Source organism: Thermobia domestica, chromosome 9 (assembly GCF_964235325.1).
Source record: "Thermobia domestica chromosome 9, izTheDome1.hap1.1, whole genome shotgun sequence".
Classification (NCBI taxonomy): Eukaryota; Metazoa; Arthropoda; class Insecta; order Zygentoma; family Lepismatidae; genus Thermobia; species Thermobia domestica.
This window is the reverse complement of record NC_137462.1, coordinates 131247367-131264233: the sequence shown is the minus strand read 5'-3', so window position 1 is coordinate 131264233 and position 16867 is coordinate 131247367. Positions and strand designations below refer to the sequence as shown.

The window sequence follows — 16867 nt, the reverse complement described above, 5'->3', positions numbered from 1 at the left end:
TAATCACAGAGTAGGGCTCTGACAGGTATCATAGAAGTGAGGAAGACATCCCTATTGAATTAAGAACTTTCAAGAATATCTCTATGGAATATATGCAGACACAATGAATATTTAGACATACCTTTAGAGAATTTACACATATAGTACTTATATAGGTGCTTCTTTCCTAGTCTGGAAATGTACGGTAATTCACATCGAGAGTCTCCGAGGTATCAATAAGCGCACAAGGACCGTTAGAGAAGATTATTTTGAATAAAAAGAGTATTAACAGGAAATTGCTAACGAAACTTGAATTCGTACCTGTTTTATATTTAAGAATTATCCTAGATGTTGTATAAATATAGTTGACTTTCCTTCTGGGTTAATAAGGAAAATCCGGTGGCCGCAGAAAGGTAGACACCACATACAGCCAATTTTGAATTGTTCTGTTTCGCATTTTTATTAATATACGGTATATATATATATATACAGGACTGGTAATTCGATGCATTCATTACAAGGAGATATTCTACAAGTACTATGGAACATTTTACCTATATGAACCGGAGGTCGCAAATCAATAATTTTTGAGTAATTTCCACATGATTTCTTTGAAATTTGGATGGTAGCGCAAGAAAGTTTTACCCTGACCCATGTCCACATATCGTGGAGCAATGAAATTTTACACTTGTAATCCTGCATGACTATGTAGGTCATGTGGTTATGTACTCGTAACTCTGCACCGTTGTTGTGTTATAGATCCGAACGTGAAGTAAGGTGTAGTGGTCCAAAATCTATTGCTGCATCTCAGAAAGCAACGTGATAACATCGCATAAGTACTTGCCCGTAGGAAATGGCTGCATGGTTGGGAAGAAGTGGAATGAAGATAGTGTGCGGACAAGAGAAAACGCGAACTATGACGGATTTCATATCCAGGGTTTCCCAACTGTCTAGCTGACATTCGAACAGTGAACGGGTGCGTTGTTTTCCAGAAGGCGGGCAAACTTTGTCAGTATGCCACGCTCTGATTTCACAGAATCTCGCAACGCACGCAGCAGTGATGCATAGTGTATCCTGGTAATTGTGATACTCTTTGCCTGGAAAGCAAGTAGTAATACCCCATGCTAATTGGAAATAAAAAGTATCATCATTTTGATCACTCAGAGTTGAACACGGATTTCCTTTGGTGGTGGTACGTCGGCATGCTGTAATTGATTTCGATTGCTATTTATTTATGCAAGGCAATGACTCATAGAAGGGTTCAGACCTCCTACTCCGGAGTCACATCGATCTTTTAAGTGGATCTAGGATTTTGAAAAAACTGGCCCTAGCCTTCAAGAAGGTGCCATCCCGGTCTTCGCGTGGTAGTGAATAAAAACCTGGGAAAACCTAGTCAAACTAATGACAGCGTGAAGACGTAACACCACCAAAGGAAGTCTGTGTTGAACTCTGAGCGACCAAAGTGATGATCGCGTTTATTTGGGATCAACATGAGGTTTTACTACTTGTTTTCCAGGCAAAGGGTACCACAATTACCAGGATATACTATGTCCCGCTGCTGGATTTGTTGCGGGACTCTGTGAAATCCCAGAGTGTGGCATGTTGAGGAAACGTGTCCGCCTTCTGGAAGACGACGCACCCGTTCACTGTTTGAATGATCAGACAGATGGACTACCCTGGGTAGTAAATCCGTCATAGTTCGCGTTTTCTTTTGACCGCACACTATTTTCATTCCACCTTTTCCCAACCATGCAGTCATTCCCTAGGGGCAAGTACTTGTGCGATGTTACCACGCTGCTTTCTGAGGTGCAGTAATGGATTTTGGACCACTACACCTTACTTCAGGTTCGGATCTGTAACACTGCAATGATGTCGAGTTACTAGCTGTACATTACCACATGACCTACATAGGTACGCAGATTACACATGTAAAATTTCATCGCTTTAAGATATTTAGAAGTGGGTCAGAGTTAAGCTTTCTCGCGCACCTGTCGTTAGCCGGCGTGTTTCAAAAGAAACCATACATGTGGAAATTACTCAGAAACTATAGATTTGCGACCCCCGGTTCATATAGGTAAAAATGTTCCAAAGTACTTGTAGAATATCCCATAGAAGAAATGCATCAAATTACTAGTCACCTGTATATATATATATATATATATATATATATATATATATATATATACTGTATATGTATGTATATATTTCTCTCTCAGCAAATAAAAGATAAATAAGAGAGAGAAGGATTTTAAGGATTTTTCTCATTTTAATACACGAGGTGTCGTCAAAAAGTTCCACGAATTCTGTTGTAGCTCTTTATTACCAAATTTGAGTACACATTTACTTAATCGTCTTCAAAGTAGGCACCTTTGGAACACACACACACCTGTTCCACCGCTCTTGCGATTGGTGGAAATAACGATGAAAGGCCTCTTTTGGTATCTTCCGAAGTTCAGCCGTGGCGTTGATCTATTCTACGGAGTTGAAACGAGTACCTTTGAGCCCTATTTTTAGTTTTGGGAAATGCCAAATATCCGATGGTGATAAACTGTTTTTAAGGTTATCAAAGTCTCTGAAACAGATTTCCCTAATTTGTCCATGAACTTGAATGTTTGCGCGTTGTCGAACTGCGACATTACGCCAACTGATTACCACACATTCCTCCGTTCAGCTACACTACTTGCATACTGTCTGTTATGACCTGTTCGCACTTGTCAAATTCATAACTAGACAATCTATGGATTGTAATGTACACAATTCATTGTGATTGCGTCACAAACGCCAAAATTTCAACAACATTCTGAGATTTTTTTTGACTGCCTATCGTATTATATAGCCAACGTGCTAATTAGACATAGGGAGGGCTGGATTTAGGGGGGTGCAAAGGTGCACCCCCATTCGTTGTTAATATACATTACATAAAATGAGAAGCTTGCAGTGAGTTTTGCAAAATCAATAGTTTAAGTCAATTTCCTGAAGGTTGAAGGAAAAGAATTCATCGAGAGCAGACACTTAGCATTTCCAAAAGAATCCCTCATTCACATTACAGATGCCTAAAGACATTTAGAAAACCCAAATTTAATTCAAATGTACTGGTAGTTATTGGTGCAACCCCCCTCAGAGAATCGTGGATCCGGCCCTGGACATAGGTTTAGTATATTTATTGTGGTAAGAGAATTAAAAGACATCTTAGATTAGTGTGTTGTAAGTTAACACTTTATTGAACATGAAGTAAACGTACAGGTATAAACAAAAGTACCTAACAGCAAACCTTAGATCACAATTCTTATGAGGATTGAGTTGGGCCTGGATATCAGATGACCGATTTACAGTAGTAGGCAACTGCACGTGGCTACCTAGGGAAGAAAGAAAAGTTATTTCATATAACGAAAACTTATATTTTACCGATGGACAGCAAAAGAGACTCTTGTGGAAATTGGCAGCTATATTAAAGCGTACTGCATTTTTTTGGAATCTAATCTACTTTCATCTATGGTACAATCTTAGCAGTACAATTCCAAACTACTGGTACAATACTAAAGTAACATTTACTGTTAGTTAAACTTGTGTTAGTGGGAAACATTTTGTTACTTCTATGGCTAAATACATTTTCCTTCTTGCATGATTTTCCAATTATTCTTTTATTTATTTGTTGAGTTGATTTTAGTTTAGCGTCCCTTTCAGCAGAGATTCTATATGAGACGTGGACCTACTAACGTGTAATCCGAACCACATGAGCTTCCGTCGGAAATCGAATCCGGGTTTCCCACGCCAAAGGCGCATATGCTAACCGCTTAGCCACGAAGGAGCTCTTTTATTCATTTGTATCCTTGTTACTATCATACTTTGAGATACATAACCTGATTCCTCTTTTCTCTTTAGTACTTGTTCACTTGTTTGAATATGATTCATTTATCGTTTTTTGACCAATTTGAAACCATAACCCGAAAGTACTTACTATTTTAATATACTCTCACTTTTATCGTGTTCTTTAAAGTATTGAAGTTTCTATTGCAAGTTGAAGTCCGTATCATATATAACAGAAATGCATGTTACCCGATATCACTACAGAAGAACATATATATTTAAATGAGACACGGTGGATCAATATTAGAGTGTTTATCTCTGATGCTGAGTCCCTCGTTCTATGTCATGCCACGTGAGTTTGTGGTGGATAGCATCTTGCCTGTCACAACTCTGGGATCTCCCATTTCCTCCCATATTTTCATTCCACAAATTCTATCGTAGTCAGTTATTTTCATTAAATCATCCGTCTCCTTTAGCCTAATGTGTGTAATGTGAAACTGAAAGATTTTATCTTTACATGCATAGTGTAAATAAACATTGGCCTTATAGCTAGTTTAAAGAAAATACCAGGTTTCAAAAAGTATTAGTATATCCACTGTATTAAAATCATATGTAAAGTAACGCAAGGATAGTGTAAGAACTACGTGGCATGCACTATCTTAAAATGCACATAACTACAGTGCAATAATGGGTGGGTTCTATACAATACTTCCATTTTTATTTTCATAAAACTTTGAATTAGTTGGCTGTCTTTGTCTTGACAAAATAAGATATAGGGTGTTGGAAAGTCCGACCAACCAGGTTTTGCAGCGGAATAACTTTTGTTACACAAGTGTGTAAGTAATAAAAACACCATCTATAGTTTGTCCAATTTCTGTAGATATTTAGTGATAGGCCTATATGAACCAAGGTAAGTAAGTTCGATATTGGTCCACCATATAAAATAAAGTATACCACGGTGGGCTTCTTTTTGTGCATACAAATTGTAAAATGCATCAAAAAGGAGACAGATATGATATTGCTTTTAGGGTAATTTGAATGTTAACTGATATGCTAGGTAAAATTATCATTTAGAAAGAAGAATGACAGTTTTTCACCACTTTTACACATCTCAGGATCAAAATAATGACGTACTGAAATAAAAACAATTTCCACAATAATAAGACGAAATGTATTGTAACGTGATAGTGTGTAAGACGCAACAGGCCGATGAGTGTCAATTTTATTGCTTACAGAACTGTGGTCCAAAAGTTATCGGGATGCCCTACTTTTCAGGTACCCTCTACTTGCTACACGATTTAATATTATTAAAATTACATCGAGTACCATGTTCAAAAACTCGATGTAATAAAATTTTTGCTTGTGTACATTTACCGTATTTTACACAGGCGGCCACTACGACCGTTATGTTAGAATTCTCAATCTTGAATATCACTTTACTTTTTATTCAATAGAAAGGTCAGTATACGTCCACACGTTTCACTGTAGGAGTGTAATGTCACTGATTGTTTTGTTCTGTCACTAACCGGTCAGTAATCATGGCCTGTTTTTTTTTCTGTTTATCTTTCCAATATATATGCTAGAAATGACTACCATAGATAACAATAGAATGTACCACACGCCTCTTCCACTCCTCATGCACAGAGATCAAGCTATCTCAAAGCGTTGTTGCACACAAATCCTGAAGTCACTGCCCCAAATGCTGTAAATTCCAGATCTTGACGGAGTTCACAGTATTTTTAAGGTGTTCTCGTAGGTTAAAGTTCAGATGTGTCTGATCAGGAGAAAATGTTGAGCTTGAATTTTACGTAAGTCGAAATCAGAAATTGCTTATGCTGAATTCTTTAAGAAACTGCTACATTTTTTTCATATTTTACAGTCTATGCCCCAGTAAATATGTACTGCGTAATGTTTCATTTAAAATGTAACGCTTGGACAGTATTATATTTTAAATGAAGTCTAGGGTTGCCAACCTTCCGATATTTTACCGGACAGTTCCGTTTTTGACCTCCTTGCCCGGTATCCCGTACGACCTCAAAACCGGATGTTAAATGTCCGGTAATTTTTTCTCTTACTAGTCATATTCTCTGTTCAATTCAGACTATTTTTTTAATTCCGTAGAAAGTAGATTTAGTTAAATCTGAATTCTAAAATCAACTTCATTTGAGAACCGGCTGATCACGACATAACTGTATTCCATTCTGTAACGAATTTGTTGTTCCCCGACAGTGATGTTATTTATTATTCATTTTCAAAGTGGCAATACCAATTTGTCTATTTTTGGCTAAATCTATATATGGAGAAGTATTTAGCCATACAGATATACGAAATGATTATAGCCTTAAATATAGCTTATTTTATGAAACTCTTGCCAGTTTTGGCCTTTTGTGTTAGCCATTAAATGATTTCTAAAAGTCGTTAGTTATTTACATAAATTCTTACCAGGGGAAAGTATATACTTTTAATATATCAGAGTATGACTGAAAAATAATATCTCAGCAGGACATGTGATAATTACTTCAAAAATTATTTTTATTTTTATTGTTATTAAAGTAGCCAAACAGCTCTCTTCGCAAAAGTTCCTCTGTTGTTCTTCGGTTTCATTGATGTAATTGACCTTAATTGATTGATTGATTGATTTTTGAGTTTTATGTCCCGTTCAGCAGCGAGGCTATATGAGACGTGGACCTACTGATTAACGTGGAATCCGAACCACATGAGCTCCCGCCGGGTTGACCTTAATTGTACAGTATATAGTTCAGTTCTAGAAATGTTCAGTGTTGTCCTTTATGGTAGAGAAGAAACACCTCATCTAGTTCCTTTCCATGTGGTAATGTGCCAAGAACCGACGACACGTTGCCACGTTCGATAGCAATAGCTATGCTTTAAAATAGAAAAGATATTGAACGAACATCTCCAGAAACGATGGAAATGCCTCTGCCTACCTCTCTAATAAAATCAAAGCTTCTAGATCCACAAGCACCACTAATCTCGATGGCAATTGGAGCAAAAGGAAATTTATCAAGAAGGTTGTATTTCCTTTGCTTTTCTACTTCTCTACGACTAGTAACAGCAACAGCATTCATAACAGCTAAAGGGAGATTTAAATGGGCAAATGTATCTAAACATGTAAAGTCCCATACTAGTGATTTGCCTCTCAGTCAAGAAGCTAATGTCATGTCATCGGACCGTTTACCATGTGAACAACAACAGTCTGCGGGTTCACGTATGGAAGGAATTTCAGCTCGTAAAATTATATCATTAACAAAGGAGTGTCTGGCGTGTCTGCCTCTGCTCATCATGCATGAAAGACCATGCAGGCCACGTTGGTTAACTTGATCCCCGCAAGCTGGACAGTGATATGGCTCACAAACAGCTGAACTTAATTTTAAGGCGACAGCGATTCGAAAGGTTTCATTAGTCATATGAAGATCTAATTGTGGGGAGGGAATTACATTCAACCATGTCCCAGCATGGAGAGATGAGGCAGCAAAAATTCTCTGGAGCAATATCTGACTGTAAGATAAGTTCATGGAAATGCGCTGCAAATGGTGTATACCAAGATGACTGAGAATCTCATTTGTTAATTTCTGGAAGATCTGTATTTGTTAAATTTTTCCATTTGCTAGAGCCTTCTTTAACTCTACCATCTGGATCCAGGTGGTAACCTTGCGAAAGGATTGCCTCGACTAAACGAAGAGATTCGTGGTAGGACCCTAAAAAGGTTGGAATCGCTATATCTATGGGTTGTCGAATACCAATACCCCCTAATCCTGCAGGTAAGGATGCCTGAATCCAAGATTCGTCGCTTAAGGAGCAGTTCAAAATAGACTCCAGACTCATTTTAAGGATAATATCATATTTCTCAAGTAGTGGAGTCTCATTCCAGCATGGAAAGCATTGTAAAAAGTAGTTTAAACGAGGGATTCACAAAGAGGCACGTAGAAGAAATAAAGCTGAATGAGCAGAAATCGAGGCAAGAGAAGACAAAAAAAAATCTAAATTGGATATTTTGTTTAACAGCACGTTAGTAAATGCTTCCTTTGTGAGAGCGGCGCCTAGAAGACAAGCATCCTGGTTAGTTAGGAGAGGTATTCTGTTGCAGCTTCGTCAAATTTCCTAAGTAATAGGCCTAACGTGGCTTCATCTGATCCAAGAAAACCAACTTCACACTTTGAAAAATTCAGATGTAGACCAGGTACAGATGCCTGCTCATTTATTTGTGTTAGATTTGAAAGAACTACTTCAGGTTCATCAGCAATAGTTCCATCATCCAAATACCAGATGTTTAATTCAGTGTTAATTGATCTTACAAAGAAATGAATGGTTATAGCAAAGTGTGCTGGGCCAGTGGATGGCCCTGTTGTACTCCTTGTAACCAAAGGGGAATAGGGGGTCCTGTCACCTCTAAACTTTTCATGGCCTCTCCAGACCTCAATACAAAATGCACAATTTAGATGTTTGTAAGATAATTTTTAATGACTTGGCCTCCCCTAACATATTCATGACTCCCCCAAATCTCTGTGGCTGGTTTCGGCCTGCTCCTTTCTGGGATAAAATAATGTCTTGGCCTAAGAATAGATTCCTGGGTTGAGTGTAACATTGGTAAACATATGAATAGATTGAAGAACATTTATTCAACACTGTAGTAAGCATGAAGTACCGGCAAAGCTCGTTAAACGCGTTGCGAAAATCCAGCTATAAGATAGCCTTAGGAGCATAGTAGAGGAAACATAAACCCGGGTTGCATGTACAGCTGCTTCGTCTCCATTGGGAATACAAACATCAAGTTTCAAGTTCCAAGTTTAAAAGTTGTTAAAAGGCTCCCGTGTTCTGAAGCATATAATTTTTGCTGATATTCTGCGCCAAACATTCCCAACAGCGATAGGTCTAATTTCATCACATTTCTTTTTAAAAGCAGTAAGTTTGACTCCGAAAAACAATGAGCGAACTCGCAGGGGTACTTTTCCTGAAATAATTAAATTGAACAGATCGCATAATGATTTTACGTGTTTTCCTTCGATTCAAGTACTTGGCAGGAAAAGAGATCTTTGGGGATCGAAGGGCGAAGACCATCGAGACCTCCCGCGCTGCCCAATGGAAAGGAATTTTAACTTCATTACCCGAAACTCCTTGACAGTTGTTTGGGTCACCAGGGAGATTCGGTAAAGTAAATTCACCAGGGTGGGCTGGATGCTTCTCCAACAGCGTCTCAAACACACAAATGTCGAGGGTTGCAACAGTATCATCTGACATTAGAAGACGGACTGCTCCACAGACGTCACCATCTACCACTTTGTTTTCTACAATCTTAAGATTGGAAACATTTTGTTTCGGAAGAGATTTCCTGATCTTTGTTGGATGTCAGGTTAAGGCGTCAATACCTATATTACACCAAAGAAGAACTTTGCTTTACCCAGGAGGTAAGTTTTTTGTACATTTTCTGATTGTTTTAAGAGCAATTAGTGCAACTAAATGAAATACAAACAGGTTTATCCAATCTTTTTCGTCATTTGAAATAGTTACTTGAAGTAACATCTCGTCAAGTGCATCAGCCACTGCAGTAGCTCGAGCACCTCGAGGAACACATCATAAAATGTGTGTCGAGGGCCTTAACAATATTAATATTTTGCCCAAGTTAGACAACGTCAAATCCTGTGTGCCTTTATTGTGGTTAAAGATGTTACTATTTGTTGTTTTACAATCAGGATTGCTATTATTATCGATTGTGACAACAATCTTCCTCCACATTTATGACCTGATGCTTTTTTATGTATGTGTATAGCTGATCCTCTGAAATTCGCATAATGTTTCCCACAGTGAGGACATGGTAACACATTCGTAGATTTAGTAGTAGTACAAAAATGATCACTTGTTGGCCTGCTGGTGTTGGCAACTGAGTCAATGATAGGGATATCATATTCACCTGATTTAGCTGATTCAACTAATGCTAAATAGTTTCTAAAAATAGATTACTTTTTGAAAATAAAGCGTAAACTTGAAAAATAACCCGGTCTGTTATTATATGCAGTCATTTTATTTGATTTCTCAAGACAGAGGATGTTTCACTACGCAACAAATAATTTTTATTTATTTATTTTTTATTTATTTTTTTTTTTTGTTTTGTTTTTCGTTCTCCCTACCTCGCAGATTTAGAGCTACTCAACAGTACTTGTCAACTGAGAGAATTTTAATGTTATTCCCGTAACTACCCCATTTACTGCTTTGAATAATTTTAATTTCGTATTTCATTGCAAAGATGAGAGCATAATCTTGAAGTTTTCTAATATAAATTTAATAACTTCTCGGTTCTTCAAGCCATGGAGAGCAGTGTTGCCAGACCAGTCAGTTGGAAAAGCAGGAGACTCGAGGATGAAAAACAGGAGAAAGCAGTAGACACATACAGTGGTGGCGTTTGAATAAATCCGCGGGGGGGGGATCAATAAAATTTGCCATTATTAAGAGGGCAGTAGTCAAAACAAGCAATCCAGAATTCATTTCCGAGCAAATGAAAGTGAAAAGTCCCGATTTATATTAATATTATTTGATACAGAGATGTGTGAAGTAAACTTAGTGAAAGAGCAAAGTGGAGTGGGAAAATGTCTTTTCATACACGTAGCGATAACGTAGCTTTATTATGCAGTCACACGTGACCGTGGCGTAAGACTATTTCTTGCTGACGATCGCGGAGAAACGATCTAAGCCACTCTTCTAGCCCAAGTCCCAATTTAAACAACACTTACTTGTAAATCTTACAGAAAGTCATAAAAACTCTAACCATAATGCATATAGAGAATGACGTACAGTTGTATTCTTTGGATTCATATTATATACAGTAAAGCTCTATAACTATATGCTCTACAGAGCTTTGTGTATTATAACAGAAATTTCGTCTTTTTATGTAAGGAAACATTGAAAATTCAATATTAATAATAATAATATTTCTTCAACTTCTGGAAGTAAGGAAAAAGCAGGAGATTGTTCACTTTTCATTTTCTTTCGCAGTAGATCAGTAGAACGTAGAAAAAGCAGGAGATCTCCTGCGAAATCAGTAGATTTGGCAACACTGATGGAGAGTGTTTTAATTTATTAAAGGAAACAAGTAGAAGGTATAAATTTTATCATCGTGCTTAGTTCATTACTTGAAAGGATTCATACTATCCTACTATGTTGTGTTACCACTTGCAAATGAGAATTAAACGTAAATTTTATTTTCTGTAATTTTTTTACTTAATAATAAAGTCACGTTGTTCTTCATTCTTCGACTGTTTAAGGACTAGTGTGAATATCGGAGTGCGTAACAGCGGAATATACTGAATAATTTAGTTCTTTTTCGGATTTCGAATTACCGCGTGTCAACGATTTACTGTTCTTGTGAAGAAAGTGAGTACTATACTTACTGAGCACAGTGATGAGGCCTACGAGACTGAAACGCCACCTAAATTCCTCAAACCAAAATGAACAAAGTGCTCTTTTAGTGATGAGTGGTTATCAATTGCAGAATACAAACCATGGGTACGAAAACTTGACAACTAAAAAACAGAAGTGTGTTGTATGCTTTTTAAAAATTTACAGTAGAATAGAACACGATGGTGTTAACGCCGTGACAGCACAAAAATGTAGTGAAACATAAAAGCGCAATTTTGATAACGTGACAAACGGACGAAATTTCTGCAGAAAAATCAGTCTCATGCAGAAAAGGACGAACAGTTGAGAGCAGAATTCCAGTTAACTCATCATGGTGTTCATCATCATTATAGTTACCTATCGCAAGATTATGGCAATAAGTTAATTAAACGAAGTTTTAGTGATTCGAAAGTCGCGTCAAGAATACAGTGCAGCAGCGACGCAACTAAAGCCTGTGACAAATATCTTGGCATTTCAGCTAAACGAATAAAACGCAAGCTCTGACGCGACGTTGCCGAGTGCTAAGGGGTGTGGCTATGACTAAGCAGACGAACTACAGCGCGATCAGGTGGCAGAGGATAGATGTGGATGTGTACAAAATAAAAGTGGCAATACCGTTGGCCTCTCATTTGCTCGCAGCCTTTAAAGGGAACTTGAAGCGCCACCTTCAAATGCCAAGATGTTTGTCGCGTCGTTTGGCTAGTTGTCGTCCGGGGCAAAAACTCGTCTTATCGCTCCTAACCAACCAAACCAAAATGCTCCCCGACTACACCTAATACAGTACTGGCATCACACAGTAAATCTCCTATTGCATTTTTTCTTCAAGTGGTAAATGAGGCGTCTAGTATCAAAAGCCGTCAAATCCATTTTTTTTTTTTTTTTACCGAAAATGAGTTATATATAGCTTGTTATATGTTTGACATAAAGGAATTCCACGGAAACAGAATTTTGTTCAAAAACTTAAGACTTCATACTAAAAAACAAGTTCAAATACGGGACTTTGTACGCGTGTATGTATATTAGGGTGGGCCGAAAAATTTTTTTTCAGATATTCAGGATTGACTAGTTATCAAAAGTTGTGCATTGGTACGAAATGAAGCCATGTCAAATATGTTGATTTTAAAACAATATTTAACCGGGCCCCCGTGGCCCTAAAGTTCCCAATTTTTTGTTCAAATAAAATGGTTTTAGGTAATAATAACATTTTACCAGACAACACTATTAATACATAAAACATGAAATACATGGTTTCAATATACGCAAATAACTATTAAGAGCTTAACTAACTTTCATAACTACCATATTAACACACGAAAAACCTTTGTATTGAGCCCAGCTCAGAACTCTGAAACTTTAAGAGAATATCACTTTTTCGCATCTGGATGCAAAATACATAACACTGGCTTTCCGAAGACGGCGCTTACATTGATGAATTCAAATAAACTAGAAACAATATAGCTGCGTGCCTCTCTTCCTGTATTGTCTTGACTTCGAATTAAGCATATGATTTTGAATTACAACTCAAAATGCAAAACAATCACTAACCCCATTAAGAAATGAGATATCCCCCATTAAGAGCCAAATTAAAGAAATTTAAGAACGGTGCTCAGAAGTTATGTGATATTTTCTCTTGCAAATGCTGCGATAGATTAACCTGTAAGTGTGGTAAATCAAATTATATACCGCTTTTGGACTGGGAGCTCATATTAGATCAGAGAAATCAGAGACAAATGACGAGTTGCAATGTAGATGAAGCAGAAACCCATAGGCTCAAAAGAAAGCATGACACACAGATCGATTATGATGCTACGGTACCAATTACAAGAGGGTTACAATCGTTAGCCTCAATCCCGTACTTGGAACATACATTAAGCGCTTCCACCCCGAATTCAGACGATGAAGAGTTCGCATGGAGCAATCGTTTGGAGAATAAAATCTAAAGTAAACCTAAATAAACAATAGTGAGCCCTAAACAAATGAGTACCGCAAAAGATTTAACAGGTATATCGAATAGGTCGGTTGCTAAAATTGTATCCGCTGTTTTAGAAGATATGAATTTACTGAACAAAACTAACTAAGACAAGGTAGTAGATAAAAACAAAATCCGTACGAAACTAGCAAAAAAGAAAAAGAAAAAGAAGAAAGAAACCGTCTACAGTGTAAAGCTACTAATTTTAAGGGTCTCTATTTTGATGGCCGAAAATACCAAACTATAGTTCTAATTGACAATTGCAATAGGCAAAGCATTGAAGAATATGCGGATTATATCGATTTGGCCGATTGGTCAGAAGTAATAGTAACGAAACTTCCAATTTCGGCTAACGTATCAATAGAAGAACCAACCGAAATGATTGTGGAAAAGAGGAGGTTTCAGTTTGTCACGTTCCCCTTCCACACACAGGCTTTGGAGAGGTGTGTAAAGGTAGTAACAGAATCTTCTTCAGAAGTATGCGGGAGTGTTGCACGAGACGGTTATATTCGGGCCAAACTGTAAGCACGAAAGTATCTACCAAGCTTCGAACATAAATCTCAATATTTTGTTCCAAGATTCAACTAAGGAGCTTTAAGTAAGAGGAGGGTGGGTGGGAGGAACTCGCTGTGTAGCCACCTCCACGTGGTGAGTTCTGCGCTGGTTTGGTGTTTGTTGGTCAATTGTTCAACCTTACCTTATGTATTTGTGTCCGTACTATTATATCTACTAAACACCAATCAGGCGAAGAGCTGCACATCAGATCAGAACATTTAAAATCCTGGGGTCAAGTTAAAGTATTAGGAATCTTAACCAATTTTCTATACACACTTAAAATAATGGTATTTATATTTTAAAAAAAAATACTTTTCGGACCCGCAGGGCCTGCTGAAATATTTTTTTCTGCCTCTGTTTTGGGGAAGAAAATAGCATTATACAACTTTTGCATGGTACTCAAACTTAACTTTCTACAAAAATATATTTCAATAATATTTTCACTATTTACAACTTTTTTTTTCAAAATTAATGTTCTTTGGGGCCCCCGGGGCCCGGTTAAATATCTTTTAATCCGGTTGTTTTGGTAAGGAAACATAATATAACATTATACAACTTTTGCACGGTACTGAAACTTAACTTTCTAAAAATATATTTTAATAATATTTTCATTGCTGGCTACTTTTTTTTTTTTTTCAAAATTACCGTTCTTTCGGGCACCCGGGGCCCGGTTAAATATCTTTTTATTCGGCTCTATTTTAGTGAAGAAACATAATATTATACAACTTTTGCATTGTACTCAAACTTAACTTTCTAAAAAATATATTTTAATAATGTTTTCATTGCTGGCTACTTGTTTTAAAAAAAATTAACGTTCTTTGGGGCCCCCGGGGCCCGGTTAAATATCTTTTAATCCGGCTCTGTTTTGGTGAGGAAACATAATATAACATTATACAACTTTTGCACGGTACTCAATATTAATTTTCTAAAAAAAAAAATTTTCGGCCGTTTTCGGCCCACCCTAATGTATATGGAGCTTCACTGCACGTTTTGCCAACTTACTTGAAACTAAGCGAAATGGATGTGGCGGATTTTGATACTAGGCGCCTCAAATTGATTTCAAAGTTGCAGTATATAATTTAATTTTTAGTACATGATACCAAACTAATTAGTATTTGGTTCCTAAATAATCGAAGAGTAGCATGCTTGACACATTCTTATAGTTTTATCGTAATTACTGCAAATCAAGAAGTTTTTGGAATTATATCGGGATGTGCATATATGTGTAGAATGAATGAATAGTCTGATGCTTTAGATTAGAATATTTAATTATGAAAACCTGTTGTCTCGAGTATTATACTCGGACATTTTGCAAATCTCTTAAATCAATGTAAGTTAAATGCAACAGAAAAGACTGGAACTAAAATTTAACTTTACGGGCTCTTGTGGCTGCAAAGATTTTTACAATTTCCTTAAAAAACTACTTTGAAGCTAACTTATGTTCAATGGATATGATCCTAAGGTTGGTGAGTCGTTGTTGTCCTATTAAGCTTCTGAAGTAATTTTTTCATGTTAGTTTGCTAAAACTCCTTTCCTTGCTTTATAGTGAAAATAAATATTTGTCTAGTTTAGCACCACCACCCTCAATCCGGCGCCCAGGGTACAAGCCCCGTTTGCCCCTCTTAGTTACGTCACTGCAGTGCAGTCGTAGAATAGTAGAAGCATTAACCCAAAATTTCTTGGATCTGTTTAATATCAAGAAGTTATTGCAGAAGTGGAACATTACTCATTTGCCGTAGCAACTTATGTTTCCAACAAAGGGAATCAGAAGATGTTCCCAATTAGTTTGAGTTATTTTTATGAAAAAACGGAATTTTTACTGTATTGATATATTCTTATGAAGATTCAGACGAAACATCTGAAGCAATCGTAGATAAACTGACATCGTCCCTGAATGCAACAGGTTTAGGTCCTTCAAAAATTGTAACGTATGGTATGGATAACGCTTCCGTGAATTATTGCAGGCACTGTACATCAATCTAAAAGAAAAAAAAAACTTTGAGGCTTCCATGTCTAATTACGACCACAGCTATGCCTATTTTCTGTATAACACTCCTACACACGGTTTGAAATTGTTCTCTATGATGCATAGTTATGAAATTGCCGAATTTTCGTCAACTACAAACCATCTGACTAATCTGAAGGAATTATTTTATCATATTGAAGGCGAGTACATTGCCAAATTTTCGTCAACTACATTTTTTTTTTTAATTGCTAGCGAAAGGCTAGCTACCTCTGAGAGGGTTACGCCCTCTTTTAGGGAAGTGACGTTAGGAGACAGCGGAGTATAAGGTTTGTGGTTGGTCTAAGTGCTTTAAGAGACTTTATTCATAGTATTAAAGGATTTAAGGAACTTTTCGCTCCTTAACATTAGGTTTAAAGGTATACATAAATATAAATATAGACACAAAGAAATAACATATATAGCTGTTATGAAAATCAAAGTAGAAATATGAAAAGAATAATAATAACAATAAATGAGAAACATTATATAAACAATACGGGATATATAAATGTGAGAAACATAATGTGATTATTCGTGGTATTATAGCAGAATGATTAATGGTGGTGAGTGATGAGATGAGGTGCAAGCACAGGACAACACATATGAAAAATATTAGCAGACAGATGCTGTTATCTTCTTGCCTAGGGGGACTCTAGGCTATGATGAGAGACGTAATGGACCCAGGTTAGTATGAAGAATTGACTGTGCGTGAAATGATGGAAAAATGAGTGACAAATGAGCATGAGTGATGTAGTCAGTTAGCAAGAACAGGGAGGGGTCATCGGGAGGAAGCGTGTAATGGTATAATGTAAAAAGAAGAGATAATGGACTGTGAAAATACCGGGTGGGTGTGGGATGTAGTGCTATGTAGTGCATAGTCTCGAAAAGTAAAGGATGTTGGGTTTGAAAACGGCGACGTATGTATGACAGTCGAAGAGTTTCGAGGTAGTACTGCAAGGCAGGAAAAGTAATGCGCTGATAGAGTTCCTGTGTTGGGCTAGGTAATTTGATACGATAAGCTATGCGGAAGGCGTGGCGTTCAAGGATAAGAAGTTTGTGATAGAATTTTTCTGATGCGGCAATCCAAGCTGTGAAACCATATGTTAGAGTAGGGCGGAGAAAGACTTTATAAGTGTTTAAGACTG

At 37.1% G+C, this 16867-nt stretch overlaps 1 protein-coding gene across 1 annotated transcript in view; it reads right to left on the bottom strand.

Moving 5' to 3' along the window:
* Positions 1-3179: 3179 nt before the first annotated feature.
* The window catches only part of LOC145695026 (uncharacterized), a 33665-nt gene continuing 19977 nt past the window's right edge, over positions 3180-16867 (bottom strand). Inside the window, exon 3 of the mRNA XM_081771855.1 lies at positions 3180-3335. The gene's annotated coding sequence lies outside the window, so the exon portion shown is untranslated. The remainder of the gene's footprint in view (positions 3336-16867) is intronic.